Source organism: Scyliorhinus canicula, chromosome 10 (genome assembly GCF_902713615.1).
Source record: "Scyliorhinus canicula chromosome 10, sScyCan1.1, whole genome shotgun sequence".
Lineage (NCBI taxonomy): Eukaryota > Metazoa > Chordata > Chondrichthyes > Carcharhiniformes > Scyliorhinidae > Scyliorhinus > Scyliorhinus canicula.
In genome coordinates this window covers 156,528,559-156,553,695 of record NC_052155.1, presented here as the reverse complement: position 1 = coordinate 156,553,695, position 25,137 = coordinate 156,528,559, and the positions used below count along the sequence as shown (strand labels likewise).

General features: G+C 46.5%; 1 protein-coding gene across 2 annotated transcripts in view; it reads right to left on the bottom strand.

Moving 5' to 3' along the window:
- si:dkey-122a22.2 overlaps positions 1-25,137 on the bottom strand; it is a 181,392-nt gene that overhangs the window by 1,965 nt on the left and 154,290 nt on the right. The gene's annotated exons all lie outside the window — the stretch shown is intronic.

The following is a 25,137-nucleotide window of genomic DNA, read 5'->3' as shown; positions in this document are numbered from 1 at the left end:
GCGTATACAGTTTACTGTGCAATAAAACAGTTTTCTTTACGCCTCTCATTTGAACTCCTCTGTGGCCACTAAACTCCTTTTAGACTTCTTCTCTCAAAGGAGAACAGTCCCAATCTTTCTGCATAGCTGAACTATCTCATCCCTGGAACCTTTCTCGTAAACCTCTTCTGCACTCTCCAATGAGTTCACATCCTCCTTATAATCTGGCGCCCAGAAGTGTACGCAATATTTTAGGTGAAGTCTAACGAATGTCTTGTACAAGTTCAGCATCACCTCCTTGCTCTTCTATTCTATGCCTCAATTAACAAGGCCCAAAATACTTTATGTTTTATTAACTACTCTCTCCACCTTCAATGATCTATGCACCTGTACATCCAAGTCCCTCTGCCCCTGCATCCTTTAAACTTTTTGCCCTTATTTTGTACTGTCTCTTCATGTCCTTCCTACCAAAATGCATCATCTTACACTTTTCCACATGGAAGTTCATCTGCCACTTTCTGCCCACTCTGCCAACCTGTCTACGTCCTTTTGAAGTTCTTTTTTTTTAAGAAAATATTTTACTGAAGCATTTGTAATTTTCACAATTGAACATATTTGACATTTCTAAAACTACCGTGCGGGTCGACGCACAAAATACCCTCTAAAATAACAACAATAAACCACGTTCCCCACTTCTCTCGCCCCATCCCCAATTACCCGTATACTAAATTCCCTGTCATTATTTAACATTACCATGCCTCCTATTTTCCTGCCCTGCTTTTTCCCTTCCCCCTTACTGCTGACATTCAGTTTTTGTTAAAGAAATCGATGAACGGCTGCCAACTCCGGGCGAATCCCTGTACTGATCCTCTGAGAGCAAACTTGATTTTCTCCAGACTGAGAAACTCTACCATATCGCTGACCCACACTCCTGATTTCGGGGGCTCCGAGTCCCTCCATCTCAGCAAGATCCGTCTCCGGGACACCAGGGAGGAGTGGTCCAAGATATCGGCCTCCCTCCCCCCCTTCTTTGCCCCCGGATCTTTCGACACCCCAAATATTGCTAATTCTGGACTCGGAGTTACCCTCCCTTCCAGGACGTCCGACATAACATCTGAAAATCCCTGCCAGAATTCCCTCAGTTTCGGACATGCCCAAAACATATGAACATGGTTGGCCGGGCTACCCCCACACCGCCCACATGTGTCCTTCACCTCCTCGAAGAACCTACTCATCTGAGCTACAGTCATGTGGGCCCTGTGGACTACCTTGAACCGAATCAAGCTAAGTCTAGCACAGGACGAGGATGCATTTACCCTTTTCAAGGCTTTTTCCCACAGTTCAGTTTCCAGCTCCCCTCCTAGCTTCTCTTTCCACTTCACCTCTCTGATAGGGGCCCCTTCCCACTCTAACAATTCCCTGTATATGTCCGAAACCTTCCCACCTCCAACCCCTGTTTTTGACAGCACTTTATCCTGTAGACCCCTCAGGGGGAGGCGAGTAAAGCCTGGGACATGTTTCCATACAAACTCCTCCTCTAATGTCTCCAAGGTCGGAAAGCCCGCCTGGATGAACAGATCCCCAAACCTCTTAATCCCTGCCTGCTGCCATACCTTAAAGCCACCATCCAGCCACCAACCCCACCCCCCCTTCCCCCCGCGACAAACCGGTGATTGTCACAGATCGGTGACCACACTGACTCCAGTCTCATATACTGCCTCCATTGTCCCCACACCCTCAGGGCTGCGACCACCACAGGACTTGTGGAGTACCGAGCCGGTGAGAAAGGTAGGGGTTTGAACTCCTGTCAGTAAAGCCTCCAGACTTGTACCTTTGCAGGATGCTGCCGCCATCCGCTCCCAGACCGACCCCTCCCCCACTTCCTGACCATCGCTATGTTGGCAGCCCAGTAATAGTTAATAAAGCTCGAGAGAGCCAATCCCCCTTCCCCGCGGGCCCTTTTCAAGAGTGTCCTCTTTACTCTTGGGGTTTTTACCCGACCATATAAACCTCGATATCGCCACGTTCATACTTCTGAAAAACGCCTTTGGGACAAAAATCGGGAGACATCGAAAAAAGAAAAGCAGTCTCAGAAGGACCGTCATCTTGAAATGAAATGAAATGAAAATCGCTTATTGTCAGAAGTAGGCTTCAAATGAAGTTACTGTGAAAAGCCCCTAGTCGCCCACATTCCGGCGCCACCGTCTGAACTCTCTCTGCCAGCGTCAGTGGGAGCATGTCCCATCTCGAAAAATCCCTTCTCATTTGATCCGCTGCTTTGCCCAAATTTAACTTGTTAAGCTGCCCCCAATCCTTGACCACTTGAATCCCCAGATACCTAAAACTCTTCCCAACCACTTTAAAAGGTAGCTCCTTCAGCATCCTTTCCTGCTCCCGTGCCTGAATCATGAACAACTCACTTTTTCCTTTTGAAGTTCTACACTGTCCTCTACACAGTTTACAACACGGCCAAGCGTTGTGTCATCTTCAAACCTTGAAATTGTTCCCAAAAACTCGTTCTGAGCTGGTCCATGATAATTGTTAGCTCTTGATTTTCCTGTTCCACTGGAAATGGAATTCTTGGAGATGTCCATAATTTATTGCTGTGCTGGGCCTGTCTGACATCTTTGACAGACAAATGTACTCAAGGCTTCTACAGTAATTTACATTGGGAGCCACAATCACCAGCAATCTTTCACTTGATGCTGGAATCAACACCTGTATTGAAAAAGCTGTAGCTGTTATGCCCATGACGAGTAAGAGAGTTTGAAACAACAACGTGACTGAGAACAGCAAACTCTGAGTCAACAAGCCTGTGTTCTCAGTACATTCCTCTACATTAGTGAGAGGACTACGTACACTAGGCTGGAAAAAAGGCTGAAGAGTTTGTGCTACTTCGGATGTATTCTTGGCAGGACTTGGTCACCAACTCAGAGGTGCTGGACCATCAGCAGCTATCGCTAAGCCATTGACACCTGCACTGGCTCAGCCACGTTCATTGGATGAATGACAGTTGATTTTGATTTGATTTCTTATTCTCACATGTATTAGTACACAGTGAAAAGTATTGTTTCTTGCATGCTGTACAAATAATGCATACCGTACATAGGGAAGGAAGCAGAGACTGCAGAATAGAATGTTACAGTTATCGCAAGGTGTAGAGAAAAGATCCACTTAATACGAGGTAGGTCCATTCAAAAGTCTGATGGCAGTAGGGAAGAAGCTGTTCTCGAGTCAGTTGGGACATGACCTCAAACTTTGCTATCTCTTTCCTGTCGGAAGAAGGGGCTTTCTTAACTATAGTGTCGGCATGGGGGGACCAGGACAGGCTGTTGGTGATATGTACACCTAAAAACTTGAAACTTTCGATCCTTTCTACTTCGTTCCCATTGATGTAGACAAGGGCATGTTCTCCACTACGCTTCCTGAAGTCGATAACAATCTCCTTCGTTTAGTTGACACTGAGGGAGAGATTATTGTCGTCGCACCAGTTCACAGGATTCTCTATTGTTTGAGATCCGACCCACTACGGTGGTGTCATCAGCAAATTTGAAAATCAAGTTGGAGGGTAATTTGGCCACACAGTCATAGGTGTAGAAGAAGTATAGTAGGGGGCTGAGGACACAGCCTTGTGGGGCACCGGTGTTGAGGATGATCGTGGAGGAGGTGTTGTTGCCTATCTTTACTGATTGTGGCCTGTGGGTTAGAAAGTTCAGGATCCAGTCGCAGAGGGAGGAGCCGAGGCCAAGGCCACGGAGTTTGGAGATGAGTTTTGTAGGAATGATGGTGTTGACGGTTGAGCTGTAGTCGATGAATAGGAGTCTGACATAGGTGTCTTTGTTATCTAGGTGTTCCAGGGTAGAGTGCAGGGCCATGGAGATGGCATCTGCTGTGGACCTGTTGAAGCGAACTGTAGTGGATCAAGGCAATCCGGGAGGCTGGAGTTGATTCATGCCATGACTAACCTTTCGAAGCACTTCATGATGATGGATGTCAGAGCCACTGGACAATAGTCATTAAGGCATGCTGTTTGACTTTGTTTTAGTACAGGGATGATGGTTGTCTTCTTGAAGAAGATAGGGACCTCAGATTGTTGTAAAGAGAGGTTGAAGATGTCTGCAAATACCCCTGCCAGCTGATCCGCGCAAGACCTGAGTGCTTGTCCGGGTACCCTATCCGGGCCAGTGGCCTTCTATGGGTTGACCTTCGAGAAGGTTGCTCTGACGTCTGCAGTGGTGATCACAGATACAAGTTCATCCGCGGCTTCTGGGGTGGAGGGCTCGCTCTTGCTGACCTCTTGCTCAAAGCGGGCATAGCATGCGTTGAGCTCATCAGGGAGGGGCACGTTGGAGCCGACGATTTTACATGCCTTCATCTTATAGCCCGTTATGTCTTACAGACCTTTGCCATAGATGGCGGGAATCCGTGTGGCTAGCCTGGGACTCGAGCTTGGTCTGGTACTGTCTGTTGACACCTTTGATGGATTTCTTTGGGTCATATCTGGCTTTGTTGTAGAGGTCAGGGTCGCCCGACTTGAACGCCTCAGACCTAGACTTCAGCAAGCAGTGGATATCCCTGTTCATCCAGGGTTTCCAGTTGGGAAACACGCGGATTTGCTTCTTTGGCACACAGTCTTCTACACACTTACTAATGAAGTCAGTTGCTGTAGTGGCGTACTCGTTCAGACTGGTCAGAGTTTTTAAATACTGACCAGTCAACTGACTCTAAGCAGTCCCGTAGGAGGTCATCTGATTCCTCAGACCAACAATGCACGACTTTCTTTGACGGATTCACCCACTTCAGTTTTTGCTTATGAGCCGGGAGCAGGAGCACAGTCTTGTGGGCAGATTTGCCAAAGTGTGGGCGGGCGATAGAGCAGCAGTCATGTTTGATATTTGTGTAGCAGTGGTCCAGGATGTTTGGACCTCCGGTGGAACAGGTGACGTATGTCCGGGGAGCAGAAACTCACCAGTGTTGTACACCTTCTCTATGGCGAACTGGTCACTGGGTAACAATCTCCTGAGTGTCCATATCTCTGCTACAAAGAGGCCAGCAAGCAGGATACAAAGATTGTGGACACTGACATGGACAACTGGAAATCAGTCGGTGTTGACCGTAACCTCTGTAGGCTGACTGCTTGGAAGAGCATTGGAAGAGCAGAAACCAAAAGCACAGCTGGCCAAGAAGAGGACCCAGAGAAAACAGAGACCAGAGGAACAGACACTGGCATGTCAGAGTGGGGATCCTAAACCACACCAGATGATATTTTAGGGTTGACCCGGGCTTAAACCATCATCTTACTTGACAGAAAGGCTGCCACCATAGATCATTTACTGCTCAGAAGAAAGCTATTTGGCACACGAGTCTACGCCAACTCTCTTTACAGCAATTTAGTCAGTCCCATTCCGCTGCTCCCACCATGTCGCACGCAAGTTTATTTCCACTAAATGTCCCATCCAATTTCCTTTTCATATGATTGACCTTCTATGCTTCCACGTGGCAGTCAGTTCTAGGTCATTACTACTCAGTGTAAAAAAACATTCTTGCTAACAAACCGCATCTCTCTGCGCCCCCCCCACCCACCCCCCGGATTTACCGAAACATTATATTAGTGCTCCCTAGTCCAGGGGTTCCCAAGCTCTTGGTTGCCATCGCCGATGGGGTTGTAGTGCAAATCTCTGGTACAAGTTCCAAGCCAGCAATAGCCATGAAACCCGCACCGAGTTTGACAACTGCAAAGGCCCCTTTAAACGTTTGAGCTTTTCTTTTTGCTCGGCATGACTTAATCATCTACTGCAGAGGCCCGATTGCTGCTACAACTATAGCTTATAAAAGGTGGGCCTTTGCTTTTTTCAGGTCAAACTCAGCAGTTCAAACTTCCGTCATCTTTCCCACCACTGTTCAGATACACTCTCCCCATCAATTATTACTCTGCGGGGTCACACAAAGTCAGAAGCATTAAAACGGGTGACATCAGGAAAAAGATTTGGGAAGCGCTGTCCTAGTCCTTGTTCTACCAGCTAGTAAAAAGTTTTTCTTTGTTTGCCTTCCAACACAGGAATTTTCCACCTTAATTTTGTGAATCTTCAGCATTCTGCAACATTTAACAAATTTTCCTCTCAACTCTATTTACTTTCTCCTAAAATCTTTAAGCTTTTAAAACCCAAGATTAGGATCACTTAATGGTTAAACCAGATTACCTAGCCTTCTATCCTTCTGAACCTTGATGTGCTCTACTCTGGCCCTTGACATTTCCCCTAGTTTTGACAACAAAATAAGTATCCAGTAATGAGATTATGGTCTACCTAATACATCCCAAAGTTATTTAATTACAAGACCAAGCAGAGTTTCATAATCTAATTTATTCCTATGCCTTTATGTTTGATAGATCATGACTGTGTATGAATTTAACTTTCTTTCGAATTTACAGTGCTCACAGTCATCATTCTGAAATATACTAGAGGTCATCTTACTAGTTCAACACTGTACTAAAACATTAATGAATTAGGTGAAATGACAAGGCCGGTATGTTTTCAATGTATGTAATGGATTGCAGATATCTGACTATGAACTAACTTTTCAGCCCATTTTGGAAAAAGGAAAGTTTTCCCATCCTCAATATTACAGTGACATCCATTGTAAAGCAAGAGCAACTACAAACAAAATTTGAGATCAATTAAATTAAAAATGGTCATTTCACATGGAGCTCACAGAATCCCTACAGTGCAGAAGGAGGCCATTCACCCATCGAGTCTGCACCAACCCTTCGAATGAGCACTCTATCCATGTCCACTCCCTCATCCACCCCGCCGTATCCCCATAACCCCATAACCTAACCTGGGCACCAAGGGTCAATTTAGCGTGGCCAATCCACCTAACCCGCACATCTTTGGACTGTGGGAGGAAATCGAGCACCTAGAGGAAACCCATGTAGACAGGGGGAGAAAGCGCAAACTCCGCACAGAGTCATCCAAAGCCGGAATTGAACCTGGTTCCTGGAGCTGTGAGGCAGTAATGCTAACCACTATGCCACCATGCCACCCCTTACTACAATAAGAAACTGCCTGTTTCCACTGGTGACATCTACAGTGTGAGTCAGGGTGTACAATAATTATGTAAATATTTTACACTTTATTTGCTCGTAGCTTTTGAAGCTGCTTTCCCAGTTAGAGATTCATTTTGGGGTTGCACTGGCATTTTTGTGTTTTGGCTCTTTCAGCATCTGCTGGAAATGTAGTGTCACAAATACTTAGTTGTTGATCACAGAATGTTGGAATCCCTACAATCCATAAGGAGGCCATTCGGCCCATCAAGTCTGCACTGTATCTCCGAATGAGCACTCTATCCAGGTCCACACTCTCGCCCTATCCCCGTCACCCGCTCAACCTTCTGGACACTAAGGGCCAATTTATCATAGCCCGTACATCTTTGGACTGTGGGAGGAAACCGGAGCACCCGGAGGAAACCCACTCAGACACGGGGAGAACGTGCAAACTCCACAGAGTCACCCAAAGTCAAAATCAAACTTGGGTCCCTGGTGCTGTGAGGAAGCAGTGCTAACCACTGTGCCACCTAGATGCACCAGTTATGATATTATACATTTTGTAAAAAAGCTAATCTTTCTTCTTAATGGACACAAGAATCCTTAAAGATGGCTGCCAATAATCTCCTGCCTTTTACAACTGCAATGTTGTCAAACTTCTCGAAGGCTCCAAGTGGACTGAAAGTAGACATATTCAGACAAGTGAAAATATTTGAAATCCAATATGAATTTCCAAATGAGCAAACGGAAACTCATTGGCAATGACTTCCCCGGAGGTATGAACAGCTCCTTCCTGTCTCACAAAACATGGAAGAATGGGAGCCGTTAATGTTAATGGCTGAGTCATTCAAAAGGTTAATTACATAGGGTGGCATGGTGGCGCAGTGCTTAGCACTGCTGCCTCACGGCACTGAGGACCCGGAATTGATCCTGGCCTCGGGTCACTGTCCGTGTGGAGTTTGCACATTCTCCCAGTGTCTGTGTGGGTCTCGCCCCAACAACCCAAAAACGTGCAGGGTAGGTATCACTTTTATTTAAGTAAGTTTCAACAGTAGTTTTGTACTAAACTAATAACTTTGTAATAACACCACTCACCATTAAAAAATCCATATTATCACTATATGTTGATAACTCTGCACCTTAGAGAATAATCCTTCCAACGTAATTGTTTTAATTCTTTGCATATAGATAGCTTTAACCCTCTGTGTATGCACACACACATACTACTACCACCCCATTTTCCGGTGAAGGAAGAATGGGGAAAAAAGCAACTGGATGATTAAAAGGAATGTGTGGATATTCACTATTGAGGGAAGGCAGAGTGCTGTCAGATTGTACAAGTTATTAATTGAATTTTAGCCCCATGGAAGCTATACTTCAACATCCCAAATCACTTGAAATATTTGAAATTTCAAATTTTGGAATATTAGATAATTAAAGAGAAGTGAATAGCAATTGGGATGTCAAGTGGGACAAACCCTTTAAAACATGAACAGATTTCAAATGCTGAACAGGTGAATTAAGACAAAGTACAACTTCTGACTCAACAATACCTGTCTGCTGTATTAAACAATATATATTCAACAGAATATATTGTATTAAATAATATATATTCAAAAGCAAGTTTTGAAATGTTTCCATTACATGTAATATTAATATTGAACTGCTAGTGAAATGAAATGAAATGAAAAGAAAATGAAATGAAAATTGCTTATTGTCACAAGTAGGCTTCAGTGAAGTTACTGCGAAAAGCCCCTAGTCACCACATTCTGGCGCCTGTTTGGGGAGGCTGGTACGGGAATTAAACCATGCTGCTGGCCTGCTTGGTCTGCTTTAAAAGCCAGCAATTTAGCCCAGTGTGCTAAACCAGCCCCTAGTGTTGTCTCAGTGATGAGAATTCAGATCCAAGAGTGCAATCCTTTTTTCTGGGCAAGTCACCTTGCTGAAAAGTCATTGTTTTGGCAAAATCATCAAAAATGCAAGTATCAGTTCAGTAAATGTTTGATCCAGGATAGAAAATAAAAAGCGACCCTCAACTTCACTTAGCGTCATGATATGGGTATCATGGCAAAAATACGCACACATTTATTTAGCTACTTAGTAATACTGGCCATTGTTCAGGAGTTGTCAACTGGGTGCAGTACAATTTTTCAGAAGTTTGCAGTGAGGCTCATCAGGACCACTGCTCGGTTAAATACTCTTTTCAAATATTTTGAATGACCTAGGCCAAGGTGTGTGGAGCAGCATTAGAAAATTTGATACAAAACTGGCAATAAATGAGGACAGTTGTAAACTTCAGAATGACATAGACAGGATGGTAAAATGGGAAGAAGCATGATAGATGCAGTTAAACGTCGGAGAACTGTGAAACCTGATAACCTTTGTGTTTTGGGAAAAGCCTGCATTTTATTTTTGCGCAGCGTGCCCCTTTAAGATCAATGTGAAACGAGAATAATTCCGGAAGGGGGAATAATTTGTTTTCCTGGATATGCTGAGAAGTGCTCACACGTGATCGGAGTTAATATGGGGATGCAAGTTAAAAAGCAGAGTAAATGGACAGCTAATTGGATATGAAATTATAACTGGTCTCAAGATCTGTAGTTCACAACACAGAATTTGTGCAAAGGAAAGCAAATCGTATGGTTTTCTGTTTTTGCAGCAAGAAGAAAATACAACTCCGGATGCTCTTGGGTGAAGCAACGTGCTAGCCAGCCAAGTGTTAGTATCTGAGGACCTGTATCTGGAGGCCAAGTTGGAAAGACTGAGAGATTGCAAATGGTGCCACATTTGTGCTGCAAGTACTTGTAACAACATGTGGCATACCTTTTGTTGCATCAACTACTAAAAGTGAAATTTACTTTTGATTTGGTGATGAATGTAGGAATTTCAGGTGTATTATTGGTATTTGGTGCAGTGAGAGTTAAAATCCTGGGTTAGTGTGTGTGTGACTGCTGCATTCATATTTTAATAGAAATCCTAGTTTAAAGACAACAAAGCTTTTGGGAGCCAGGGGTGCAATTAAGCCAGGGGTGCAATTAAACCAATGTAAAAGGCTTGGGCTAATGAAATTTTGTTTGGATTAAGGGGTGGAGTTAATTAGATTTTAGGCTTGTAAAATGATGCTTCTGCTGGGTGAGGCTAAGGCATCAGGCATTTTGCAGAAATCAGTTCTTTTGTGAGCTGAATTAAACTATGACCATAAGTGACTCAGTTTGCTCTCACTACAGTTCAGTTAAAATAGATTAACACTCTTCAAAGCTGATGTCCTATGTTATTTGTACCAAGGTGTACCATGGCCACTGGCTGTTCACACAGCCAGTGTTTCTGCATGGTTCCGACAGGACTCAGGTCTTGCCTTTAAAGCAGTATCAAAAGATCTCTCTTTCTAAAAGAACATCTCTGCACAGCAGGTATTCCCAAGTTCTAGTTATTTAATAATGGATTGAGAGCTGGGATGTTTTATTTGTTGTTATTTGAGTAGGAATAAAGATAGCAGTTAAGAGTATTGTGTTCGCTGGTATTGAGTCGAATTGTTTAAGGGTAATTTAAAATTATTTTCTGGTGTGATGTTTGGTGTGATGTTAAAACATATTTTAATACTGTGTCGGTAATAAGGTTTATTTTAATATACCGTGTCTCCATTTTCTTGTGTAATCACTCCTAGAGCGAGATATCCTTTCCACCCATTATTACAATAATGGAATTTCTGTCCAGTATCCTAGCCACTGTTGGCGTCTGGGTTTGTAATAATTTGAAGTATCATTGGCTGTTAATGTTTGAACTATGTTGCTTTTATTTGTCAGAGTGTTAAGAAGTAAAACCTTGAGCGCGATTCTCCGCAAATGCGGCGAATCATAAAGGCTGCCGTGAAACTGGCCGTGTTTCGCGGCAGCCTCCGCACCTCCTCCCGGGACCCGATTCTGCCCCCCGGGTGGGGCTAGCAGCGGGGCCCCGTGAAGCACGGCATCGCGGACTTAGCGACCGTCGCTAAGTCCACGCGCCAAGCGTCATGCCGGCTGACGCGCACGATGACGTCAGCCGCGCATGTGCGGGTTGGACGGCTCCAACCCGCGCATGCGCTGGGCCGTCATCTCCCTCGGCCGCCCCGCGGACTGATCCTGCGGGGCGGCGGAGGGAGAAGGACGCACTGCCCGCGATTGGTGGGCACCGATCACGGGCCCATGCCCCCCTTGGCACGGCCGTGGTACTGCCGTGCCAATGGGGGCCCTGGATGCCCAGAACGGGCATGTTGCGGCCGTTTTAACGACAGCAGCAAGCAGGTGTGTTTGCTGCCGTAAAAACGGTCGTAAAGGCCTAGGCACTCGGCCCATCGGCCTGGGGAGAATCGCTGCTCGCCGTAAAAAACAGCGAGTAGCGATTCGTGTCGTGGGGCGGCCGTGGGGGGGAATAGCGGGAGGGCGTGAAAAATGTCGGGGACGCCCTCCCGCTATTCTCCGACCCGTCGTGGGCAGCGGAGAATCGCGCCCCTTGTTCTGTTTCCATTGGCATTGCAGAGAACTCTTCCTTTTAAAAAAGTTATTGGTCTCGGCAGGGTCTTAACAGAATGCTACATTGCGCTCGGACCAATGTGGAAAGTCATTGGGTGGGGGGGGGGGGGGGGTAATTTTGAGCTGACATTTTCCTTGCATGAGAAATGCAGCATGGGCTCAAAATCCAGAGGGAATTGAAAAATATGATTCTCTTGCCGTAACTGAGAGTCTCCCCACCCTCCCCAACAACATCCCATCCACCAATGGAGTAATACATTAGCATGTCATTAGCGAGCACTCACTGAATATTCACAGCACACGGGCATCAATTACAACAGGCCTACATAAACCTGAACCTAGCGGCCTCACCTCCCAGAGGGATATTGGAGGTGAGCTCTCAGGCAGCGATGATTCTCCAGGGTTTGCACTGCTGCACTGCTCCGGATACACCGGAGAGGACGCGGGGAACATGGGTAATTTCAACTCTGGGCTGGAGTTTTGTCACTCAATCCCGGGGAGAGGAGTCGGTAGCAGGCCTTAACTTCTGTGCATTTTGGGGCACCTCTTGCTTTAAGAGGGGCAGGAGGCTTGCCTGCAGGCATCACTTCCTATGTCCTCATTTCTGGGCTTGCACCCAAATCTATCAGCAGTTCAGGAATATTCCCCTGAGAAACATATATACTGCTTTGTATACTGTAGTGGAAAATGACCTCTCAGGGGCAAGCAGCAACAGCCAAATTTGTTGCTCCAGAAATGGTTCTGCTGCAGAGGGGAGGAGTAAAAGGTGAGGGAATGCAATAGATTATAGTGGACTTCATTGTAAGGGGAATAGAAAGGCGTTTCGGTGGCCGCAAAAGAGTGTCCAAGATGGTGCGTTGTCTCCCTGGTGCTAGGGTCAAGGATGTCCCGGAGCGGTTACTCTGAAAATTCAGAATATTCTGAAGGGGGAGGGTGGCTGTGGTACACCTTTGTACAAATAACATAGATTAAATAAAAGGGATGAGGTCCTTGAAGCAGAACATAGGGAGTTAGGAAGCAAGATATAAAATCGGACCTCAAAAGGTAATGATCTCAGGATTACTACCAGTGCGAAGTGCGAGTCAGCGTAGAAATAGCAGGATAGGGAGGATGAATACATGGGAGGGTTTCAGATTCCTGGGGCATTGGGACCTATTCTGGGGGAGGCAGGAGCTGTACAAACTGGACTGGTTACACCTGGGCAGGGCTGGGCTGATGTCCTTGGGGGGATGGGGGATATTTGCTAGGGCAGGCGGGGAGGGTTTAAACTAAGCTGGCGGGGGTGGGAATCTATGTAAGGATTCAGAGCAGGGGAATCAAGAACAAGAGAAAAACACAAGAATAAGAAAAGTGACACACACACACACACACACACACACACACACACACAATGCAGGGAATCTGCTAATGATTTCTCCGCCCCCCTCATGTGGGAAGTTCATACTCCCAAAGGATTGTGGGATTGCAATTATTCCCCAGCCAGTGGTAAGCAGGCAGGTTATAACATCCCTCCCCCCCAAAGTCCAAGGAATCCACTGAAGACCCTGGCGAAGGAGGGCTTCTCTATCTTCACGCAGTTCTGCAACGACCTGCGCAGGCTTTGAGTGCGGCAACAGAGGAAGATTGTGAGGAATACTTTCCACTGTGTCTGGTCTCTGTGGCTGTAGAAATGAGCTCCGGGGGAGGGGAATCTTTGGAAGGGATGGTCTTCTGGACCGAACGTTGTCTACATGCTTGTGCTGGAGACGACCCTGAGCTTGCACCTGGTAAGATATAGGGCCCGTTTGGCGAAAGATTACACCAGGGACTCACTGGGCACAGCCAGCAAAATTCCGAACGAACACTGGGTCACCGGGCGCAAACTGTCGAATCGGCCGATGCTGAGAAAAACCACGTCCCTGCCGTTCTTGTGTGCAGCGTACTTTAGCACCAATGTCCGGGGAAACCATGCTGAGGTGGGTGCGAAGTCTCCGGCCCATTAGGAGTTCCGCAGGAGCTACCCCAGTCACCGCATGAAATGAAAATCGCTTATTGTCACGAGTAGGCTTCAATGAAGTTACTGTGAAAAGCCCCTAGTCGCCACATTCCGGCGCCTGTCCGGGGAGGCTGGTACGGGAATCGAACCGTGCTGCTGGCCTGCTTGGTCTGCTTTAAAAGCCAGCGATTTCGCTCAGTGAGCTAAACCAGAGGAGTGGTCCTATATGAAAACAAAAACGAGCCATTCTCGTGTCCATCGACCCGGAAGACTGCTTCTTTAGGCCTCGTTTGAATGTCTGTACTGCACACTCTGCCAACCCACTAGAAGCCGCGTAGAATGGAGCGGTGCGGATATGGCGTATCCCGTTCGTCTTCATGAACCTCGCAAACTCCTCACTTGTGAACGGAGTGCCGTTGTCCATGACCAGCATCGCAGGGAGGCCATGCGTACTGAAAGACAAACGCATCTTCTCGATTGTTGCGCAGGACGTTGTGCCGACCATCTTATGCACCTCTAACCATTTAGACTGGGCATCAATTAATAGAAGGAACATGGATCCTTGGAAAGGGCCGGCAAAATCCGCATGCAAGCGCTCCCAAGGCCACCCTGGCCATTCCCAGTGATGTAGGGGCGTGGCCGGCGGAAGCTTCTGATGCTCCCGGCAAATGGAGCAGTTTTGTGCCACCTTCTCAATGTCGGTGTCGGGGCCTGGCCACCAGACATAACTCCGGGCCAACATTTTGATTTTGGTCACACCCGGATGCCCATTGTGCAGGTCTCTTAGTATCAGCTCCTATCCTTTTTCTGGGACAATCATACACGTCCCCCACAAGAGAATGCCGTCTTCCATGCTAAATTCTGACAGCTTGGAGGAAAATGTCCACAACTCGCCTGGGAGCTGTCTATGCTGCCCACCATACAGGACTATGTGCCGAACCTTTGACAGGACTGGCTCCGCCTGGGTCCACTCACTGATCTGTGATGCCGTGACAGGCAAGATGTCCATAAAAGTTAGGGTCGCAACCACCTCACCAGTCGTGGGGGTCGACATGGGGCCGGTCGATAAAGGCAATCGGCTTAGTGCGTCGGCATTCACTATCTGGATTCCTGGTTTGTGCTCCAGAGAATACTCGTAGGCAGCGAGCAACAAAGCCCAGCGCTGGATCCGTGCGGAAGCAATGGGCAGTATTGGCTTATCCTCTCGGAAAAGTCGCAGCAGAGGCTTATGCTCAGTCATGATAGTGAAATGGCGGTCATACACGTACTGGCGGAAGCGTTTCACCGCAAAGATCACCGCCAGGCCCTCCTTCTCGATCTGCGCGTATTTCCTTTCCGCTGCAGTCAATGTGCGGGAGGGAAAAGCTATCGGTCGCTCGGCCCCGTTCTCCATCTTGTGGGACAGGACGGCCCCAATACCATACGGGGATGCATCACATTTGATGAGCAAAGGCTTTCCAGGATCATAGTGGGTTAGTAATCCAAACAACGACAATTGTTGTTTTACCCGCCGGAAAGCGGTTTCTTGAGGCTGACCCCGAACCCAGGTGTGATTCTTCTTTAGCCGAAGGTGCAACGGGGCCAGTGTAGTTGCCAGATTGGGGAGGAACTTCCCGTAATAGTTTACGAGGCCGAGAAAAGAACAAAGATGCAAAGTGTCAGACGGGGCGAGGGCCTGTTGAATCGCGCGCACCTTCTCTGCGACGGGGTGCAAACCTTCACGGTCCACAAACCCAGGTAGACTACTTCCTTCGCCTGAAAGAAGCACTTTGTGCGACGTAAACAGACTCCGGCCTCCGAAAAGCGTTGAAGGACAGCCTCCAAATTTTCCAAATGATCCAATCAAAACGTCGTCTAAGTAGACAGCGACATGCGGTAAACCTCTCAAAATGCCCTCCATGACGCGTTGAAAAATAGCGCAGGCAGAGGATATTCATACAGGCCCCAGTGTGTATTAATTATTACATATGGCTGGGAGGCAGGTTCCAGCTCCAACTGTAGGTAGGCGTGACTCGTATCTAATTTTGTAAACGAGAGTCCGCCTGCAAGCCTTGTGTAGAGATCCAATATGCGAGGCATTGGGTATCGGTCGAGCCGGGAAGCCGTATTCACTCAAGTTTATAGTCGCCGCACAAGCGAACTATGGTGTCTGGCTTCATTACAGGTATAATTGGTGCTGCCCAGTCAGCGAAACTGACGGGCCTGATAATACCCAAAGTCTCCAAACGAGTGAGCTCCCCTTCTACCTTCTCGAGCAAGGCGTAAGGCACCAGGCGCACCCGGAAATAGCGCGCCGTGGCTCCTGGTTCGATTTGGATACGGGCTATGGTCCCTTTTATTTTCCCCAAACTGGGCTGGAATACATCTGGGTACCGTCCTAGCACCTCAGTCAACCCTCCAGAAATTGTTTGGAGGATGTGCTACCACTGCAGCCGCAAATGGCGCAACCAGTCCCGACCCAACAGGCTGGGCCGTGGCCGCGCACCACGATAAGTGGGAAAGGCCCCTCCTGGCGTACATAAACAACAGGGGTCATCGTAGTTCCTGCAATGTCCAATGGTTCCCCCCGTTTAGGTGGCTAACCTGGCCTGTGTGTCTGTAAGGGTCTGTATACCCTGCTTGATGCGGTCGAATGTCCTCTTGGCGATGACAGAGACTGCTGCACCAGTGTCCAACACCATCTCAAGCGGGTGACCATTGACCCGTACTGTCACCTTAATGAAATGAAATGAAATGAAAATCGCTTATTGTCACAAGTAGGCTTCAAATGAAGTTCCTGTGAAAAGCCCATAGTCGCCACATTCCGGCGCTTGTTCGGGGAGGCTGGTACAGGAATTGAAACGTGCTGCTAGCCTGCCTTGGTCTGCTAGCCAGTGATTTAGCACTGTGCTAAAACAGCACATGGGGGCCACACAGGGAGCTGCCACACAATGCAGCTGCAGGCAGTTGTCCTCAGTCTCCACGTCCTTAGGAGTAGTCGCCGCAGGTTAATCCAAATGGAAGGTACGGCCCCTGGGCTGGCCCCAGTTTCTGCCGGAACGACAGTGCCTCTGGCGCCCCCAGGACCGGCATCCACGACGGGGTCGGTGCCCACAAGTCTGACACTGACATGGCTCCTCATCCACTGGTTCTGGAGAAGGCTCCCTTCGGGAAGGAATGTCAGGCGGCCACTGGCGTCGATCCGGACGTCGCCTCACCCAAGGTACCGCAGGGGTGCGGGGGGGGGGGGGGGGGGGGGAGAGAGACACTTTTGGACGGAGGTGGTTGCGCCCCAAGGCGTGCACCTCCATTCCCTGTAGCTCCTGCACCCCCCGTTCTGCGCTTTCTTGGGACAATACTATTTGAATGGCCTGCTGAAAAGTCAATGTTGGTTCAGCTAACAACTTTCTCTGGGTGGCCGCATTGTTAATACCGCAAACCAAACGGTCGCGTAACATTTCTGACAGGGTCTCACCATAGTCAGAGTACTTCGCAATCCTGCGTAGCCTGGATAGAAAATCCGCAAGGTATTTTCCTGGGGTCCTCTCAGCGGTATTAAACCGGTAACGCTGGACTATCTATCGTAGACAGGGTTGGGTTAAAATGTTGCCCCACTAGTTCACAGGTTCATCAAACATTTTGGTGTCCGTTGCAGCTGGGTACGCAAGGCTCCTAATCACCCCAAACGTATGCGGGCTGCAGGCGGTGAGCAATATGGCCACCTGGCATATCGTTTTTGGTGATGTTGTTTGCCCGGAAATAGTAACGCATCCGTTGTGCGTACTGGTTCCAGCTTTCCAGCGCAGTGTCAAAAACATCCAAACGTCCATACAGAGGCATAGTATAATGGAATACAACTTCCAACCTGTATCCAACAAAAATCCAGGGAGGTGGCTTCAGCAGTGTAGGCAGCTATTAGCTTTAACCCTCGTCGCCAGTTTTGTGAGGGCCACGAAGAATCCAGCACGAGTTGAAGGATAGAAAGAAATAACATTTATTTACAATAACATATATAACAATAACTTCCTTGCTGCTCACTCTCCTCTAGCCAGTTCCAAACTGGCCAGCTTTATTTATGCAGGGAGTCTGCTAATGATTTCACCGCCCCCCTCATTGGGGAAGCTCATACTCCCAAAGGATTGTGGGATTGCCATTAGTCCCCAGCCAGTGGTAAGCAGGCAGGTTATAACAGAGAAATTAGGGGTCTGTATCAGGTAATGACACTAAGAAATAGTAGCGACGGACAGTCCAAAGATGTGCGGGTTAGGTGGATTGGCCATGCTAAATTGCCCGTAGTGTAAGGTTAATGGGGGGATTGTTGGGTTACGGGTTATGTGGGTTTAAGTAGGGTGATCATTGCTCGGCACAACATCGAGGGCCGAAGGGCCTGTTCTGTGCTGTACTGTTCTATGGATTCTATGGGTCAAAGAATGTTTGAGGCCCAGGCCTCCCAGGGGACACCCGTCAAAAGTAATCTCAGGTAACAGAGCGTGGAGGGCTTCGGACAGATGTGGATCCTCGGTAAATATCTAGACGTAGTGGGAGGGTTGGGAAGAGTGAAGAAGCTGGAGGTACCTAGTGGGCACAGTTGAGCAGAGGCACTCATTACGATAGGCCACCACTATAAAAAAACACATCCAAATAAACATCACTTGTTCACCAGCAGATCCTCCACCCTGTCATTTCATGGTGCCATGCTCCGTGAACCACCGCAGACACTCAGTGTTTCATCCATGTGTAGTGTGAGAGTGACAGTCATATTTCTCTCCCAACTCTCACATTGATGACTCAGTAAAGAAGTGCTGCTGCTGGCAGCCCCCTCCTCCGCTCAGCATCAACACTCAGGCCTCTCATTGGAGCCACTCTTCCCCAGCGATGAGGATGCTGTGGGCGGGCAAAGTAGAGAGAGGCTGACTCGCCCCGAAGGTTAGTTGGAGGACCCCTGACCTCGAAGGGGGCTGTAGCAGATGAGAGCTCATCCCGTGTCTCTAAACTCCATGATAAGCCTGTTCATGGGCAGGACATGCTCAGCTCGCTGTCAGGCATGTGTCAGATATACTGTTGAGGAAGGAGCATCACTATCAACAAGTCATCATCATTCTCCTGCTGAGTCTGACCAATAGCTTTAGTTTCCTGCTCATGCAATCGGGCACCATCGTGGAAAACTACCACTGGCACCACACAAATGATGAGACAGCAGTTTCCAGGGTAGGAGATCTTCTCAACCCCTGGTCCTGCTCGTCTCCAAACAATGAGGCTACGAGGGCGTCCCTCGCCTGACAACCCATGCAAACCCTGGCCATGGCCCGAGGTCCTTCCTATTCCTCCTATTCTGCAGGTTGCCCCTTGCCGCTTTCCTCAACCTCATCCGAAGAGATGTCATGTTCCTCCATCTATCCTGGTCCAGGTGGTCTTCCCTCTGAAGCGCCAGTTGTGGAGAGCACAGCACCCTCTGGGGGCTATATTGCAGGACCCCTAGACTGGTTCAGGCATTAGAACCACATCTTAGCTGTCCAGTCGGCTACTCAACTAGCATGCACGTTGAAGCAGGAGACTCGCCATAGTAAGTCTCTGCCTCAGTTAGTGGCCTCCACACTGATGTCATCAGCCACCTCCTTCTTGGGTGACCCTTGTCCCCAAAGAGTTATCCTGCTCCTCAAAAATGTCTGGGATCTGTGAGAGCCCGAAGATGTAAATATCGTGGGACTCCCCAGGAAACTGGCACACACATACGTGATTCATATTGTGTAGTCACAATCTGGAGGTTGGGGAATTGGAATCTCGTGGTTCATAAATGATGCCGCATGATGCCATGGAGACCGCAGGACCACGTAGGTGCAGTTTATCACACCCTGCACCGGGGGCATGTCAGCGAAGCGGGCAAAGCCCATGGCCCTGGCGTCTTGGCTCTCCTGGTCACAGTCCAAATTGATATACATGTGGGCCCTCGTATAAAGGGCATCTGTAACCTGTCTTATGTGTGGCTGACTGGGGGATGCCACACAGATCACCAGTGCTGTCCTGAAACGAGCCGCTCGGATACACGGGCATTTGGTGTCCTCCCAGTCCATGCCAACTCTTACAGGACATGGCAAAGGTTGTCTGCCGTCCCCAGGACAAACGCTGTCTTCTTTGGCACTGTGACTCCGACACCAGTAAATAGGATGTCCGACATTGGGAGATCCTTTGCCGGTACAGGGCTGTTCCCACTGCAGTGTTTCTCCCTGTACAGCTATGGGCCTCCTTCTCCTCCGGGTGCTGGTCCTGACCGCGGGCAGCAGTAGCTTTGTGCCTCTGCTGCTGCTCTATCGCAAGTAGTAGAAACGCCAACTCAACAGGCTCCATGATTCTCCCAAAATTACGCACTGAAAAGAACAAAGTGAGAGGTGAGGATTCGTGAGAAAGCCCTTACCCTTAGCCCTCCACTCCCTCGGTGACCTCCACCCTGTGCTTTCCTCTTAGTGAGGACCTCTTCAGTGCTGCTATCGAGTCAAACTACTCCATCTTGCAAATGCAGTTGGTAAGGGTCAATGTAAGGTCGATACAGGGCCTCACATCATCTCTTCTTAAACTAGCATTTCCCCACAACTGTCCCTCTCAACTCCACCAAAGATTATACGCTTGGTCCCACGACAGTCTCATTGGCACATTTCTCCTGACATTTCTCAAGCCCCACAAACTTTGCGGTAGGTTACACAGCAATTGACTGGATGCGTGAGCCTGTGTCTGCATCCTCACAGGGCACTGCAAAGATGCCCCCTCTCATGGCATAAAACGCAGTGAGTGAATATAGACTTCGCCATATGAAGCCTTGCACGGAGTTTATATCAGTGTATCCTTTGTGATGTTCATTCATGTGGGAGTCCTGCCAGTTCAGATTATTGAGTATTGGCATGCATGGCACTGGTGTGGGAGCAGGGACATGAGGGGCAGATTTGAGTCTCGGGGCACCAAGGTGATTGTGGGAGGGGGCGTGTGAGAAAGAGGGCCTCATGACAAATGGGCAACCTGTGGTGAGAGATTGCGTTGAAGTTGCGAGGGGTGGGGGTGCATTGAGGGACTGGAGGTGGAAGACTTACCCTAGCCGCATGAAGAAGATTATTCATTTTCTTCTGGCACTGCTGCCCAGTCTTCTTCTGCAGTGAGCTGGCACTAAGTAATGCTGCTATAGCCTCCCAGGCGGGGGTGGTCACTTTGTTGATGGGCCGCATCCTGGAGTGAGGGTACAGGAGACTCCAACTCTGAGAATCGTGGTACAGTTCTGGATGCCATCCCCTTGGTTGGATCTAGAACAAGTGCTGGGGAGGTGTTTATATGGAGCTCCTCCGTGATTGCAGTCATCAAGTATCCCTGGGGCGAGCGAATCAGCGAGAGACCACCAAGAGCAGGGCAGCACGGTGGGCAGTGGTTAGCACTGCTGTTCCAGGTTCGATCCCGGCTCTGGGTCACTGTCTGCGTGGAGTTTGCATATTCTCCCTGCGTTTGTGTGGGTTTCGCCCCCACAACATAAAGATGTGCAGGATAGGTGCATTGACCACGCTAAATTGCCCTTAACTGGAAAAAATGAATTGGGTACTCCAAATTTTTTTTTATTTTTTTTTTTAAAAAAAGAGCATGGTGTGATTCACTAGGACAAAAAAATTAACAGATTCAAAATTCCACTTTTCGCACCATTTTTCTCACCAGAACTGACACTTTGCAAAGATTCCGCCCAGAATTTAACTCGGGTCGTGTGTATCGTACAAAGGTGAACACAGAGAATGAAATGGTCCTGGTACAATAATAGGCTGGCAAAACAGTGGCTATCAAGCTAAGAAAATTTTAAAAATGTTGTTGAGAGTACTTTTGACTGCTGAAACACTTAACATTTAAACTGAACATTTAAAAGCTCAACAAGCCTGACTTCCAAATTTTAAATTCTAATCTAATATTAACATATTTCTCAAATTCCACAGTACTTCCAGGTTTCTATGGAGACTAAAATGTATCTATGATGCTTCCAGGGTGCTGTAATTCAGTGAGACTTTTATTCTGAAAATCGGGTGTGTAAAGCTAAAAGTAGATCCCACAATGTTTTATTGGTGTCATAAAAAGAAACTTTCAGACATCTTCATGCTGCATGTTGCTGATTTCTTATGGGGTGGTACTACAGAATCTGAGCAATGTCTTGTTAATATTTTTTGCGATATTAAGCAGAATAGATCCAGAATAACTTTAAATCAATAACCCTAGTTAGATTATGTTACTCCCATCCTGGGTAAAATGTACTAAGTCCTCACAGAAAGATGATGCTATCTTTAAAGAGACAGAACTATCGTGAAGCTCAATTGGTCACTTGAGCTGGTTAGGTACTCAGACTAGGCTAGATGCTGGTCTTGATGTGCTGTAGTTAAGTGCTACAAATAAATACCCCTAAAGTCAGAAATGTTTTAAGGGAAAAGTAAATATCAAAAATAAATCTGGAGAAATGCAGGGTTACGGCCCCAATCTTAGAACATGAAATAGTATTTTTTGACAATGTTTTAAATGCAAATCTTCTTGATGAGATTTCTACTGTTCTAGTTTAATACTTTTTCTTATGGGTGTAAATAGGAAATATTGTCCTTCAGTTTGGGAAGCTAAGAAATTAAAAAGTACAGTTGAAAGTACTTTGACTGCTGAAACACTGACTCTTGTTAAAGGAGCGGATATGGGATTCTATGGGATATTTTAAGTGTGTCACAACACCCTGGGTGTGTGTGCAGTCAATCCGAGCCTCACTTATCCCTTGGTTACAACACAAGTGATTTAAGCAATAATTCTTGGAAAAATACGCAAAGTCTTTGGCCTTTGGCTACCCAATAATTACAGTCAGTAGGTTTGTAAATGTGAACACAATTACAATTTGTTTATAACAAGAGAGAAGGCATTGCCTTTGTCTGCAGCCTGTAATGGTTTTCCCGTAGATTCACTCATTCAGATTCTATGCAGCCCCAGGAATACAGCATTTCAGGAAAAACACGGAAAAGAGAGTAGGATCTTTCCTCGAAGTTGCCAGGAGTCAAACTGAAACCCTCAGGTCTCTGACAACCATCTCATGGGGATAGGATCCAATCACTACATAATACCAGGCAGAATACAGCCTTTTGGACCAATTCATTGGCACCCAGCCAATCAATCAAACCGAGTCCCAGCCAATCTATTTCTCTGGTGCCGACATGTCTGAAAGCTCATATTCAAACGAGCAGGAACCAGTATTCTCTCCTGTAACTTCTGAATTCTGCTGCTCGACTTAAAGATACATGTCCATTAATCATCCATGGGTCAAAAATGATAACAGCAAAATAAAAGAAAGGGGAAAGAAGAGAATAAAAAGGAAGGACCCTTCCTTGTTCACCGTGGAATAATGTATACTCAACAAAAAATACGAGAAAGCATTGGGGTTTCAAACACATGCTGGAGAGCAATTAAATAAATTCTCTGAAATCGAATTGGTAGATGCAAGACATGAACTGTTTTCAAAAAGAAATGGATATACGAGCAAATCGTTAAGGACCCCTATCGGAGGTTATCGCTTAATGTAACATTTTGTACGAAACATGAAGGTTTTTGATTTAATTTATTTAGAAACTGTAGTGGTACAGAATATGTTTTATTTAAAGGAGAAGAGAATCTGTTATTGAATACTAATTGTATTTAATTACAGGCAGATAGTAAGCATTAACTGGGAGTTCTCTTGAGTCATTATAAATAGTCACAGTCTGCAACTGTGATTATTGGGTGAGGAGGTACTTGCTTATAATCTGTAAGCACGTAAATAAATACTTTAAAAGTGTGTAAGGACAGGCTCCAGTTATATTCTTCACCAACTGGCTTCCTGAAACATAACATGAGTGATCAAATAACTTCCTTCATTGCTGCAAGTTTCTTTGACTCTGTGATTAAGTTTCTTCCTTCTTTTATCATTGTCAAACTTACCCTAGTACTCAATACACACATCATTTTGATTGTTCAAGCATGTTAAATTGCAGCAGAATTAGAGGACGTGGTGTGTTACCTATTTCAAGGAAGTTCTTGATAAACAATTGGCTTTAAATCGGCACATTAGAAATAATTTGTATTACATTGTGTCTTTCATACCCTCAAATCATGACAAACACTTGCCAGTTAATGAACAGCCTTTGTGGCAGCAGACGATCTGAACACCACAAGATTCCACAAGTCCAACTTTTAGCATGGGCACAAGCCAATGTGCAGAGTCACAAGGCAGCAGACAATTTAAACACAGCAAGATTCCACAAATATTAATTAGGTTAATGCCCAGGTAATTTGTTTTTGGTCGTGGTGGCAAAGGCTAAATGTTGGCCAGGTTACCAATTAGAATTACTGACCTTCATTTTTAGAGTAAATATAGATTAATAGAAACGAGGGGCTGATTACAAGATTACAATTCAAAGTGCTCACCCAACCATGTGAGCAAAACTCAAGGTTTGTGCATGGAGCCAGTACTCTAACCTTCAATATTTGTTTTATGTAACAAATTATATGACAATCTATACGCTTTTTAGACACAATAATGCCCCAGATGTTGCGGTAAGAACAAGGGTGAGGTTATGAGATTGTTAAAGAGTATTAAAGATTCAAAGGGATAGTGACTTGTTGGCATATGCACATGCACAGTAATACACGGAAAATCAGGAAGTTGATATCTGACTTGCTCTGTTGCTCCAGGATTTTCACTAATATCTCAGCGAGAGTCTTGGCATTGAAATATGTTCAAAGATGTGAAGTTGCAATACTTATCCACTTCATATCCGCTAAACATGCCAGAAGATATTAGAGCTTCTCCATTAAGGAGTAACTGAGTTCTTCTTTTTTTTTTTAAATTTAGATTAGCCAATTATTTTTTCTAATTAAGGGGCAATTTAGCGTGGCCAATCCACCTACTCTGCACATTTTTGGGTTGTGGGGGCGAAACCCATGCAGACACGGGGAGAATGTGCAAACTCCACATGGACAGTGACCCAGAGGATCGAACCTGGGACCTCAGCGCCGTGAGGCGGTTGTGCTAACCACTAGGCCACCGTGCTGCCCCAGAGTAACTGAGTTCTTAATGGTGTACTAAGTTTTAATCATTGCCAAACAGCTCTCTCTCTCTCTCTTAATCCCATCTCTCTTTCCTTCTCTTTATTCCACTTCCTGTAAATTATTTCAAATTGAATTAAACAATTTAACCTGTACTTTCTGGATTAATCTCCGTGTCTCAGTGAACATTCTTCAATCTGATAGGTTGAAGAGCCACACTGTTGTTTGCCCTGTTCTCACAGATCTCAGGTACCCTGTTTCTAATTCTTGATTAAAAGTAAATGGTCACTTAAAAAGCACAGAGTGTTTTGTGGCCAATTCTACAGGCAATGAACTGTGGGCATTTGTTTGTACGCTGCAAAGTCGAGATCAATGGTTTGCTGTCAGTACTAAACTGTGCAGTTAAGGTAGTGCGACATCACACTTCAGGTATCATTCCTGTTTGTACCATTGCAACACTACATCACATGGTATCACGCTGGACTTCACAATGTGAGCTTTTGTTGCTAGAAACCTTTTTAACGATTTGTAATTATAAAGATATTATTTCCAAATGATCAACTGTAGAATATTTCTCCATTAATTCATAT